The following is a 13,899-nucleotide window of genomic DNA, read 5'->3' on the forward strand; positions in this document are numbered from 1 at the left end:
TGGGGGTGGCGGGAGGGGTCATCACTAGTGCATTACAGATAGAGTGGTTTGAAAATTGCACTGTGCCCAAGTAGCTGCCCCAGTTGTGTGTGGACCCGTGACTTTCCGCTAGAGGACAACATCCATTAGTAACAGGATCTGTCACTCAGTCACTGGCACTAGCCAAAGGTTAACTACAAAAGAGGCACTTTCTAGCTTTACCGTTACTCTGAGAGTTTAAGCATCACAAAAACGTAGACAGAGTACAAAAATGTACAAAAATATGTGCGAAAGGACCCACAGTTCCAATCACGATTGCTTTCCATCATTGACCCTTATCTTAGGCTATTGCCCTGTAGACGCCAAATAAGAGAGGAGGGAGATCATGGGCTCAGAAAATTCAGTGGTTATTCTAACTTGCTTTCATTTTTATTTTAGAACATTTAAAGTTCCTGAAGTAATACCACATTATTAAAAAAAATTGGAAAATACAGTTAAGCAATAATAAAAATATTGTTGCTTTTATGTCACTTCTGATTCTTCAAAGCTGATCACTAAAAAACTAGGTGCCAGTGTTTTATTTTTCTAAAAACCTTTTTACTGAGTTGTGAATTTAGAACATTAAAATTCATTTAAACAGCTAAATTAAACTTCAAAGTAATAAGAACATTTGGTTATTAGCTTAACTATCTTCACACCTACTGCTTTTGGTTTGTTTTAAACTCAATAGGACGCTATTTTTAAAAAAGTAATTTCAATGAAATTAATTAATGAAGAGTCTCAGTTTTCTCCAGGTTTGGGCAGACCCCTCCATCCCACAGCTTTTCTTTCATAGCCTCTGGGTGGTGTTTTCCCTGCTTTCCCTCAAAGTTGATAGATGAAATAAAATGCCAGCTTTCACAAGCCAGTGAGCCTTTTTCTTTTCATTCCTCTTTGTGGACAATAAAGTAAAGAAATGTGACTCTTTCCTGTCTCTTTGTTTCCTTTCAACTTTTTCTTCTCAAGTTGCTATCCTCCCTGAAATATTCCAGCTTCCTCTCCATGTGCCTAACTTCTGTCCATTCTCTCAGAGCTCGGCTCAAGACTGCCTCTTCCAGAAAGCCTGATGGAACCACAGAGGCCTGATTTCTTCTCTTTCTGTGTTTCTCTAGAACTGACAAGCTATCCCACGTCTAATACTTAATCAGCAATGTGTTGACGAAGCATTTGCATGTAGCCTGGCACTATTGTCCCCATCTTCTACAGTCATGGGGACTTCTGCTCGCAGGGGTCAGGTCACTGTCTCAGAGTCTCACAGGATGCCCAAGAGCAGCCTGGGCACTCCAACCAAGTCTCCTAACCCTTTCCCAGGGCTTGAGTCACCATCCGCTGCTGCCTCTGGTGCTCATTCTTTGCCAAAAATTTACATTTGATGTTGGGATTAACCTTTCACATATTTGTATCTTTTCACCCTTAACACATTACAAACTGAGTAAAGGTGGAGATCATATTTATTCATCAAAATACAGAAAATGTACATCGAGCTCCTGCTTTGCCAGGGACCGTGCCAGATGCTAGAAATGCAATGATAAATTAAAACAGTCCTTACCTGTTAAAGTCCTTAGAGTCTGGTGCAGAACAGAGAAGTAAACTAGCACTGATATCACCATGTGAAAAGTAACCTAATGTAGGAAAATGTGGGGGTGAACCAGACAGCCAAGGGTCAGGAGAGCCTTTCCAAAGGACAGGTCCTCCAACTGAGGCTTGAAAGGCAAAAGAAGCAGGAGGGAGGCTAATTCACACATATTCAGCAGGCTGTAGGTGCTCAGCATGGACCAGGTGTCACTCATATATTGTTTCATTGAATCCTCAAAGCAACCCCAGGAAATATTTGGGCAGAGCAGAGGACAGCAGGCAGGTGTGATTGATTTAATGTGTTTTACCATTCATTACTCATATCAGCGAACTCCCATGTAGCACTTCTAATGTGCCGGCACAGTTCCAAATATTTCATGTCTGTTACTCATTTAATGATTACCACAACCCTGCAAGGTAACTATAGTTACTCTTATTTTACAAATCAGCAGAGTAGGCACAGAAAGGTTAAGTTACTCGCCCACAGTCACACAGCAAGTAGGTGGGCGAGCTGGATTTAAACCAGGCAGTCAGGATCCAGAGTCTGTGCTCATCACTGCCACACTATGCATACTCTACCAGACTATTTTTTCATCCCTTGAATATTTTCATTGACAAAAGTAATGCGTATTCTTAGTAGAGAAGCCAACAATTTTGAATTGTGTAAAATGCTACATGGATGGACCTGAAGATTATCATACTAAATGAATTAAGTCAGACAGAGAAAGACAAATATCATATGGTACCACTTATATGTGGAATCTAGTGGGGAGGGTATATCTCAGTGGTAGAGTATGTGCCTAGTATGCACGAGGTCCTCGGTTCAGTCCCCAGTACCTCCATTAAAGATAAATAAATAAACTCAATAACCTCCCCCTTTTCTAAACACTTATATGTGGAATCTTTAAAAAAATGATACAAATGAACATATTTACAAAATAGAAAAAGACTCACAGACATGGAAAACAAACTTATGGTTACAAAGAGGGAAGAGGGGAGGGATAAATTAGGAGTTTGGGATTTGTAAATACTAACTACCATATAAAATAAACAACAAAGTCCTACTGTATAGCACAGAGAACTGTATTTAATAGCTTATAATAACCTACAATGAAAAAGAATATATATATACATATATAAATGAATCACTATGCTATATACCAGAAGCCAACATAACATTGTAAATCAACTATACTTCAATTTAAAAAAAAATTGTAAATTTCAAAAACAAAAAACCAAGCAAAAATAAATACAATTGTGTAAAATGTTAAGTCAGTTCTCCACACTTCCCTTGATTCCACTGCCAGTATTATTGGTGAGTTTTGAAGCTAAATGCGGTTATCCCCATTTTACAGATGGGAAAACTGAGTCTGAGAAATACTAAGGAACTTGCCTGGGGTCACAGAGTTAGCATGTGAATGTCTGGGATTCAGAATCTTTCTGGCTCTAACTTCTGTGTGGGAACTTAGGGGAAAACTGGGGAGTCTGGGGAAAAGCCCCCAAGGTGGTGAGGAGCACAGGCTTTGTAGGCAAAATCAAGCAGGGCTGCACCCTCCTGCCATGCTGATGAAACAGGGCTTTTCTTGTGGTGATGTGCGGGGTGGAGATGGGGGAGGGGGATAGTCCTATAGGCCTTTTAGGAAGTTCTCTCTGGTGACAGTGTGGAGGGTGGAATGTCAGAAACAAGAACCCGGAACGAGGCAGGGGTGAGGATTGTCCCATATTTATGATATTGGTGAGACAGAGAGATGGAACTGGATGACAGATTTGTTGTGGGGAAGGAGGAAAAAGGACACGTCTGTTGTGTGTCCCTGGCTTCTGGTCTGGGTGACAGGTGGTGTTGGGGTGGGTACCTGTGCCATCTCAGAGGTTGGAAGGAAAATTTTCCCATTTGGAGTTTGCTTGCGTCAGGAAGCTGATGCGTGGTTCTACATTTGATCTAGACAAAATAAAACCAAACCCTTTTGTCTTTGTTGTATTGATTGCGGAACAGCTAGAAAATTTACTTTCCAGGAAGTAGTCTCTCTTTATGAGTTCTAGAAACTCCTTCAGATGGTTCAGGCATTCTCAAGTTTCTCTAGCCCCTCGGGGAGAAGCCTGCTGCGCCTGTAACCTTCCACCTGCTGAGATGTCCTGTCTACCCAGTTTATCCATCTCTGAGCCATGGACCTAATTCTGGGATACAGTTGACCAGCTGCACCTGGTAACAACCCATCTCTCTGGCTGGCAGCACCAACCTCAGCAGCTGGACCATAAAGTTAGGGAGCGGTGAAGTAAGCGTGGCCACAGAGCCCGTTCTGAATGGGAGCTGTGCGTGTTACGGCGGACGATCAGCTTAGAAAGACACAGTGCAGCAAAAACAAGCAGGTTTGCCACTGGGAGGCCAGGACTGCGCAAAGTCGCAGGAGGTAATAGGTCTTTGTCCCAGAGTTGAAAATCCTGACCAAGACACAGGACAGACTGAGTCAAGGAGACCCACTAGAGCGTTACTCCTGCAGAACTCTCTGGAACTCAGAGTCAGCAAGCATACCCACTGCAGTATCTCCTCTGGGTTTCCAGATGATTTCTTCTGCTTTTGTAGGCTTAAATAGCCCAGGTCTACTCTGCTAAGTCTGTCCCTGACAATATTCTGGATTCGATGAGAACACTGATAGCAGCAGAGTACCTTCTGACCAGCTAAATGATCTAAAAACCCAACAAATGAAATAGACAAGGAAGATAGCTGGGGGTGCTCAGTGTAGGAGTCTTTGAGCCCTAAAGAAGTCACTTCAGTGCAAAACTATACTGTAGTAAGGGTGATCTTCAAACAGAAACACATAAAGCAAGGTTATGCTTTCATCTGTCAATGAAAATGCTGTGACCAGGGGCTCGCAGGAACCTAACCCTGTATTCCCCCTAGGAGCAATGGTTCAGTATTTGCTGCAACTGTATAGACTATAAGTACCAATAATAATGAGAATTATCCATATCTGAAACCCCTCATTCAGCTGTCAGTTTGCAAGCTCTTATGTGATAACCTCATCTTAGTTCTCAAAGCTCGCAGACGTCTCTGTCATAGGATTTCTAGGGTATGGCGGGTGTTCACTTGGGATTCGTAATGAAGTACTGGAGTTTGTGTGTGATTTTTTTTTAATTAAGTGAACTTCGAGGTTATCCCTTTAACAATATCGTTTACATTCTGGAATGCTTTCTAGAATGGGAGGACGTACCAGTCTCAGCCCTCTCAGCCCCCCTACTAGCCCAACAGAGAGCCAGCTGACAAAGGAGCCTGGGATCAACCTCTGCATACAGAAAAGGACAAAGAATGGGTCCAGGGAGGGGCAAATGGAGAATTAAATCTGCACAGGGAGCCCAGATATTAGTTAGACAATCTCATTATGAATGTACAGATACTAAATGCTCTGAAGGAAGAGCGCTTGGTATTCTGATGGCTTAGGACATAGGACTGTGACCTGGACAGGGAGTGAGGGGAGGCTCCCCAAAGGGAAAACTTGAGCTGAGCTCTGACAGATGAGTAAGAGACAAGCATCCCAATTAGAGGGAATAGCATGTGCAAAGGCCCTCAGAAGGAAGGGAGCAGGATGCTCACAGGAGCTGTTGGTAGGAATGTCAAATCAATAGGGTCTTGAGAGGCAATTTGGAAGTTGCTGTATTATTTTAAATGTGCATACCCTTCAGCCCAGCAAACCTCTTTTAGGTTTCTATCACAGAAAAACTACTCCCACGTGGGCACAAAGTAGCATTCACCTGATGTTGAGGACAGCAGTGTTTGTTATAACAAAACTCTGGAAACACCCTAAGTGCCATGAATAAGCCAATGGCAAAATAAGCTCTAGAACATCCATTTTACAAAATACCAACCAGTAATTAAAAAGAATGAAGTAGACATAGATATGGTAGCTTGGAAACATCTAGAAGATTTAACGATTAGGAAGAAAAAGAAGATTGTTGGCAGCTCTGTTCCAGAAGGTGCCCTAGAGTCCATCAGCCACACAGTTTGGCTCTCGAGTGGAGGCATTTGCAAACAAGAGCTAATCTTTTCTTGGCATGGTGCATGCTGTTTTCCAAAAACTAAAGTGGAAGGCTCCTTCATGAGCAAAACTCTCCTTGCTTTCATGACTAGTCAGGAAGGTCCACTGAGGTATACATTAAGGGAGCCTGACACTGTATTTATTTTCTATTAATAAATCTGGGCTTCTCTTGAGGCCCCAACGTAAGTTGATTAAATTTCTCTCAAGTGATCCCTGAGTGGTAGCTCTCCTGCCTGTAATTCAAAGTCTAGTGCAGCTCCTTGTCAAACAGTTGCCAGGAGACAGCAGAGGGGCCAACTCCCCATTTCCTCTGCCATGGCAACGCGCCATTATTTCCTAATCCGTCTTCTTTCTGCGGGAGTATAGATTTTGGAAAGTAGTATGCTACCTTTGATTACTTAGTCAATCTTGCAGACAGCAAAGAATCCTTCTAACCTTCCTCTGCACAAAGAGACCTCCTCAGGTGGTGGCGGCCTGCCGCTGACTTCTCCTTTGCGATCTTGCGCCGTCGCTGCCCTCATCCTTTCTTATCCTCTCAAGGGTTCAGCGAGACACTTCTGGAAACAGAAATGAAATCTGAACACTTAAAAGTACAAGAGTTCACTTAATTGGTGACTTCTCACATAGAAAAGCTCATCGTCATATTTCCCTAAGAGCAGAAAGCGTGTTGAACATGGGGTTGATGGAAGTGGGGCTCACCAAGTGCCTCGGTTTCTCCATTTATAAAATGGGGGTGAAGCCCCTTGTAGGCTGCTGTGAGGACTAAATGAGTGAGTGTATGCAAAGCTCTTAGAACAGTGCCTGGCACACAGCAGGTGCTCAACAAACGTTAGCTGTTATGATCATTATAAGACAGACTCCCATTTGTTTTGACCACGAACTTTAATCAAGTTTATAGAGAAAAGAACTAACAATACACTGTCACCAGGACTGTTTCCTCTGTAAGTGGCTACTGGAACACCTTTTTTATTGTCCTCTGCTTTATGGCACTTGGCAGATACTGTGTTTTTCACAGAAAATTTGTGTCAACCCTGCGTTGTCAGATGGTGGTTAGCATTTCTGAGTAATAAAGTGTTTTTTAACTGAGGTATGTACATTCTTTTCAGACATGATGCAGCTGCACACTCAGCAGACTACAGTATAGGGTAAACGTAACTTTCATACGTGCTAGGAGACCAAAAAATTTGCGTGACTTACTTTATCATGATATTCAATTTGTTACAGTGATCTGGAACCAAGCCCGCAGTATCTCTGAAATCTGTCTGTACTCAAGCTGGCCTACGTGAGAAATGCATTAAGTAGACTCCAAGCTGGGCTGTCTTCAGGCAGAGCTGATTCTGAGGCTTAAAGAAAGTCTTCAGGAGTTGCTCTCTCCCCCAATGACTTGTGCCTGTCTTTTCCCATTGGCTTCACTTCTGACTCTTGCAACTCCAGACCAACCTCCTTACATCTGGCCATCCTAGCAGAGAAAGGACCTCCCTTTCCCAAAATGTCCCGCAAGGACTTCAGGATGTGTGTCACTGTAATAACTGATATCATATGCTCACCTCTGAGCCAATCCCAGTGGCTAGGGGAATGGGCTGCACTGATCAGCCCAATCCGGGTCTCAGCTCCACCCCCAGAGCTAGTGGTGGGAAATGGGTAGGTGGAGGGAGTGAGCCCAACCCACACCATATCAACTGAGGGTGGGGCAAGGGGACCTCCAAAGGGAAGTCCGAGTGCTATTACTAGAAAAAGGGGAAGGGGTGCTGGGCAGGCCAAACCACAAATGTGCTATGCATCATCACTGTAGTTCACGTTTCATTTACGCTGATGGACAGATGAACATGCTATATGGTTTAAATACAGTGGTTTTTAATAAGAAATAAACATTAGAACTACCTACATTTTATTACAAATACAGATGTCCAAACCCCAACTGTAGAAATTCTGGTTCAGGAGTCACAGAGTAAGGACCAGGCACTCACATTTTTAAAAAGCTTCCCAGGTCACTGTGATGTAATGTGTAACATGATAAATATGTAAGTGCTCTTTTGTATTTTTTTCTTATTTGACAAAGAAGGCATGCATGTTTTATACACATCTAGGACTTTTAATCCCATGTCCATGAACCTAAAGAAAGGTCAAATACCATAAAGAAAGATGAAATACTTAAGACAGTTTCTTTTTTTAACATTTTTTATTGATTTATAATCATTTTACAAGACTGTTTCTTCATTATGCTCTGACTGCACCTTCTAGAGTGTTCAATTGTTACCAAACTCAGGTTTGGCTGCTTGCCGCTCAAAAGCCAATAATTGAGAGACAAGTTTTGGTAGGAAAGGAAAGGTTGCTTTACTCAGGAGGCTGGTAACCCGGGGAGGGGCAGACTCATGTCTAAAAGATCCAACTCCCTGCTGCCCAGCAGAGGGCAAGAGCCTTTAAAGGGGAGTTTCAGGGATGTACAGGCAGAGGGATGGGGCTATGTGCAGAACAGCACGGTCAGCTCCAACAATCATCTTGAAATTACTCATGTGGTGGTCTGATCAGCATCATCTTGCCTGTGTCAAGTACAGTTAATCTTCAGTTCCAGGGTCAGTTTGTTTCCATTTCCTTGAGACCAGTTCTTGGAATTGTGTAAGATGAAGCACCTTATGTCATGGCTACAGTCTGGTCATCATGTGGTTAACTTCTACCTGGTGGGGGTTTCAGTATCAGCAAACCAGCTCAGAGGATATGACTCAGAGTATTAGCTATAGTCCTTGAGGAGGAACTGAATGTCCTTGACTTTGTTTAATGGCTAAACTATTATTATTTTGTCTTGTTTGACTATTTTCCTTTGTTTCTGCATTTCCTCACTTCTCTGATTAAATTTACTCTTTTTTTTTAACACCCAGAGGTTCTGATTCAATTGGATATTTTTACTGAAGTATAGTTGATTTACCATGTTATGTTAATTTCTGATGTACAGTGTAGTGATTTAGTTTTATATATACAAATACATATTCTTTTTCATATTTTTTTCATTATAGGTTATTACAAGATACTGAATATAGTTCCCCATGTTATACAGTAGGACCTTGTTGTTTATTTATTTTATATTTAGTAGTTTGTATCTGCAAATCCCACATGCATAATTTATCCCTTTTCCCCCTTTTACCTTTGGTAACTGTAAGTTTGTATGGTCTTTTTTTAGATTCCACATATAACTGATATCATATGATATTTGTCTTTGACTTACTTCATTTAGTATGATAATCTCTAGGTCCATCCATATTGCTGCAAATGGCATCATTTCATTCTTTTTTATGGCTGAGTTGTATTCCATTGTATATATGGACTCCTCCATAGTGGCCACACTAATTCATATTTCCACCAACAGTGCAGAAGGGTTCCCTTTTCTCCACACCCTCTCCACCATTTATCATTTGCGGACAATTCAAGATGGCCATTCTGACTGGTGTGAGGTGATACCTCATTGTAGTTTTGATTTGCATTTCTCTGGTGATTAACAATATTGAGCATCTTTTCATACGCGTATTGGCCATCTGTATGTCTTTAAATTGATTCATTGACCAAAGTTTTCTATAGACAGGAAGCAGGCAGAGGATATTGGGGGGAATCTGTCATGGGAAGTCCCCATAGGGTTCTGCACTGTTACACAATCACAGGCCTTATCACACTCACTTATTCATTCATTTATTCCTCTCTTACTCTGTTTGTTGTGAACAGTACAGTGATTAAAACCACTTCCTGTCCTGAGAAGCTCCTAGATTACTGGAGAGAGATAAAGAAGACATTGACAGTTGTTGACAAAGACAATAAGAAAAAGGTTACGGTCTATAATGCTCGCATGGGGTGATATGGGACACAGATATGGGACACAGCTCAGGGGCCACAGGGAGGCTGCCACTGTTTACCCATCAGTATCTCTCTGCTAGACTCTAAGTCTGTTGTGGACAGAGATGGTATATTGCCACATTAACTTTCTCTCAGGTCCAAGGGAGGTTGTCGTGGGGGGAGTGATGTTGAGTCAAATCCAGTTTTTGTGGGACCTAAAGCTGACATCATTTCTGAGGCTCTCTTTAAGAAAATACAGAATTACAAATACACAATTAGATGAAAGGACGATTATTTATTTTGAATGAGAAAAGAAATCAGAACAAACTACTGGAGGCTGGAGATTGCTGGCTTTTTAGTATGTGGTCTCTTTAGACAATATATCAAAAGTATTTGCAGAGAAATACTTGAAATTGCTAACTGGTTTTGCTTCCCTGCACAGAACACTTTACAACTTCCAGCAGTAATCAGCACCCAGGGGCCCACGTGCATGAGGGAATTTCAGGCATGTTTCAAGAGCTTCAGGGTAAATCTACTTCTGGTGTAGTATTTCTTCCCCTGCTCTCTTCCTGCGGTGTTGCCTTGGCTTGGCTGTGCCCCACACAGCTCTGTTTCTGGGTTCTGGGAATTACTCCCTCCCCTTGTCCCTTCAGGCCTAGTAGAGGTAGCTGCATCCCACTGTTTGTAGCCTTGGGGTACTGCACTATCCAAGCATTTTCCCTCCCCTCTGCTCACAATTTTGTAAATAGTCCCGTAATTAAAGTCTCTCAACATTTCTAATTTGAATGTGCCATCAGTTTTGCCAGGACCCTTGATTGATGCAGAAGATAAAATGTGTTCACTTACATGCCCATGGGTAAGCAGTCTCTAAGTATTATTATGTTATGCAAACCATTGTATTTTGCACCCCATATTCTGCATATGATGTCATTATTAGGACTACACACAATATTCCAAGCTCCTTTTAATTCAGTAACTGCACCAGAGTCCATCATTTCTATTCCTCCAGAGACAGATACTAATACCAGTAGAGATCTAAAATCTAAAATAGAAAAGAAGCAAGTCAAGCCTTTTCACTGCAGTAAATCTATTACAGGCCTGTGGACAGTGAACAATCCCCTTCCAGTCCCTGTAGGTGAGCCCCTAAGTCAAATGGGGACTCAGTGGTAACTCAGGTCACCTATAGCTCAGGGGCTTAGGCTGATCAGAGCAAAGAGTGAGATCTTTGCTTCAAGCAGAGACAGATAATTCGTTAATAGGCTCCACCAGGATGCACCAGAGACCAAATCAACCCCAGCAACTAGCCCTTTTAAAATGTGCTGAACCAGGTAGCAAGTGGAATGAATAGGACAGCAATCTGGAGCCCCTAACTTTTGCTAGTAAGCAGAATTTTAGCATACCAGGGCAACCAAGTTCAGTTGCAAGTGATATATATCAATTTAAACTGGCTTAAGACACACAAAAAAAAGAAGTGTATTGGCTCATATCACAAAAAAGTCCAGGGACAGATTTTCCTTCAAATGCAGCTGGATTCAGGTGCTCAGAAAGTTACTAGAAAATCAATCTCTGTCTTTCTCTCTCTTTCCCCTTATTTTTCTGTCTCTCTTCTCAGCTCTTCTTTCCTCAGGGTTGGTTTGCTTCTCAGTCAGGTCTTATCCAAGTGGTAGTAAAATGATCATGAATACTTCTAATTTTATATCCTACAAAACAGTAGTCATCCTTCTCCATAGCAACAGTGAAATACCTGAGACTGATTCTGATTGGCCAGATTCGGGTCACATATTCACACCTGTAACCAGTCATCTTGGCCAGTATCCAGGCTGGACCAGGGGGTAGGGTTACCCTCCTCCCTGAATCCAAATGAGCTAAGAGCAGGGAGAAGGGAGTGGATGTTGTTAGGTGGAGGAAAAAATCCTAGAGTGGAAAACATAAATATCTATCACACCACAGCTGCAGAGGCACCAGGCTGCAACTCAATGCAACTAAATCCCAAATCTAGGATCTACCGACAGATACTGGATCTAGGTCTTTGAGGTGCCTACAGTTGTAAAGTAGTTGAAAGAAGACTGTGTATACCAGCTTGGCCACTGTGTGACCCTGGACTCTCAAATCACCTTTCCTCCCTGGCTTCAGTGTTCTCAACAGCAAATGATGGTTGGGACAAGATCTCTGAGCATCCTTCTGGATCTAAAAAAGTAATGCCTATATATATTCAACAAATATTTTAAAATCTCCAGATCTCAGAGAAGAACAAAGCAAAATCCACCACCAGAGAAGACAGAAATATAATTTCTTTTTCATTTTGTTTGCCAGCTGCAGCAACAGATCAGTAGCCTCCGGTAATACCAAATCATCCCCTCCTGAGGAGGTCTCATCAAGGTGGCTTATGGGCATACATTAGTAAGACCAACCCCCATTTCTCTGTCACATGCTGACCTTAGCAAAGAAACCAGAGACATATTCAACAAAGGATGCTATTTGGGGTTGGCAAAATTGGATGCAAAATAAAGGAGACAAGAATATACAATGGAGAAAAGACAGTATCTTCAATAAGTGATGCTGGGAAAACTGGACAGCTACATGTAAAAGAAATTAGAACATCTCTAACACCATACACAAAAATAAACTCAAATGGGTTAAAGACCTAAATGTAAGACTCGATACTATAAAACTTCTAGAGGAAAACATAGGCAGAACACTCTTTGACATAAATTTCAGCAATATTTTTTTTTCAAACCAGCTCCTAGGGTAATGGAAATAAAAGCAAACATAAACAAGTGGGACCTAATTAAACTTAAGAGCTTTTGCACCGCTAAGGATACCATCAACAAAATGAAAAGACAACCTACAGAATGGGAGAAAATATTTTCAAATGACACGACTGACAAGAGACTAATTTCCAAAATATACAAACAGTGCATATAGCTTAATATTAAAAACAAACAAACAATGCAATCAAAAAATAGTCAGAAGACCTAAATAGACATTTCTCCAAAGAAGACATCCAGATGGCCAACAGGCACATGAAAACATGCTCAATATCACTAATTATTAGAGAAATGCAAATCAAAACTACAATGAACCTCACACCAGTCAGAATAGCCATCATTAAAAAGTCTACAAGTAATCAATGCTGGAGAGGATGTGGAGAAAAAGGAACTCTCCTACACTGTTGGTGGAAATGTAAGTTGGTGCAGCCACTATGGAAAACAGTATGGAGGCTCCTTAAAAACCTAAAAATAGAACTACCATATGATCCAGCAATCCCACTCCTGGGCATATATCCAGAGAAAACTGTAATTCAAAAAGACACATGCACCCCAGTGTTCATAGCTGCACTACTTACAATAGCCAAGACATGGAAACAAACTAAATGTCCATCAACAGATGAATGGATAAAGATATGGTATATTAAAAATGAATGAAATAATGCCCTTTGCAGCAACATGGATGGACTTGGAGACTGTCATAGTAAGTGAAATAAGTCAGGAATAGAAAGAAAAATACCATATGATATCACTTATGTGTGGAATCTAAAAAAAAAGACACAAAGGAACTATTTATAAAACAAAAACAGACTCGTGGATATAGAAAACTAACTATGGTTACCAAAGAGGAAGGGATGGGGGAGGGATAAATTAGGAGTTTGGGGTTAAAAGATACACATCACTGCGTATCAAATAGATAAACAACAAGGACCTACAATATAGCACAGGGAACTATATTTAATTTCTTGTAATAATATATAATGGAAAAGAATCTGAAAAGAAAATATGTATGTATGTATATGTATAACTGAATCACTTTGCTGTATACCTGAAACTAACATTGTAAATCAACTGCTCTTCAATAAAAAAATAAAATTAAAACAAAAACTGGATGTGAAAACAAATTCATTCAGGAAAATGGAGGAGACCTTACAGAATACAAATGGGGCAATATGGTCTGACTTTCATAGAAAGTCAGAAGCACCGATTATACTTTGGTAATAGAAATTAATGACTAGATTTGTCATCCACTATGTGATAATTTCTCAACAAACACAGGAAAGAAAAGTGATCAGATGAAGACTGCTTGCACACAGGGTCATATAAATCTTGAAGTGATGTTGACTTTGATTTTCCTGGACCTACCATCCTTGGATCACTGTCTTTGGTTTTGAGGGCTGGACTGCCATGTTGGCCAGGTGATCGCTGACAGTGCCAAATCAAAGCTGAGAAGGAAAAAGTTCGTGTGGGCAGCTGCACACCAATATCAATGAAGGGTAGCAACTGCAGTTTCAGTCTGCCAAACGTATGTAGAGACCTGATACCCAGTTGGACCCATCAGCCTCCAACTGAATTCCATTTGCTACTGTAGCTAAACTTCTACTGATTCCACTGCTTCCTTTTCTAGAGAAGTCAACAACTATACTTTAATTGGAACACAGCCCACTCAGACCCTGAGGCCTGAGATG

General features: G+C 41.2%; 1 protein-coding gene across 3 annotated transcripts in view; it reads right to left on the minus strand.

The window, feature by feature from the left end:
* The window catches only part of TMEM163 (transmembrane protein 163), a 320,028-nt gene that overhangs the window by 225,149 nt on the left and 80,980 nt on the right, over positions 1 to 13,899 (minus strand). The gene's annotated exons all lie outside the window — the stretch shown is intronic.

The sequence above is a fragment of the Camelus dromedarius genome, chromosome 4, assembly GCF_036321535.1.
Source record: "Camelus dromedarius isolate mCamDro1 chromosome 4, mCamDro1.pat, whole genome shotgun sequence".
NCBI classification, from domain to species: domain Eukaryota; kingdom Metazoa; phylum Chordata; class Mammalia; order Artiodactyla; family Camelidae; genus Camelus; species Camelus dromedarius.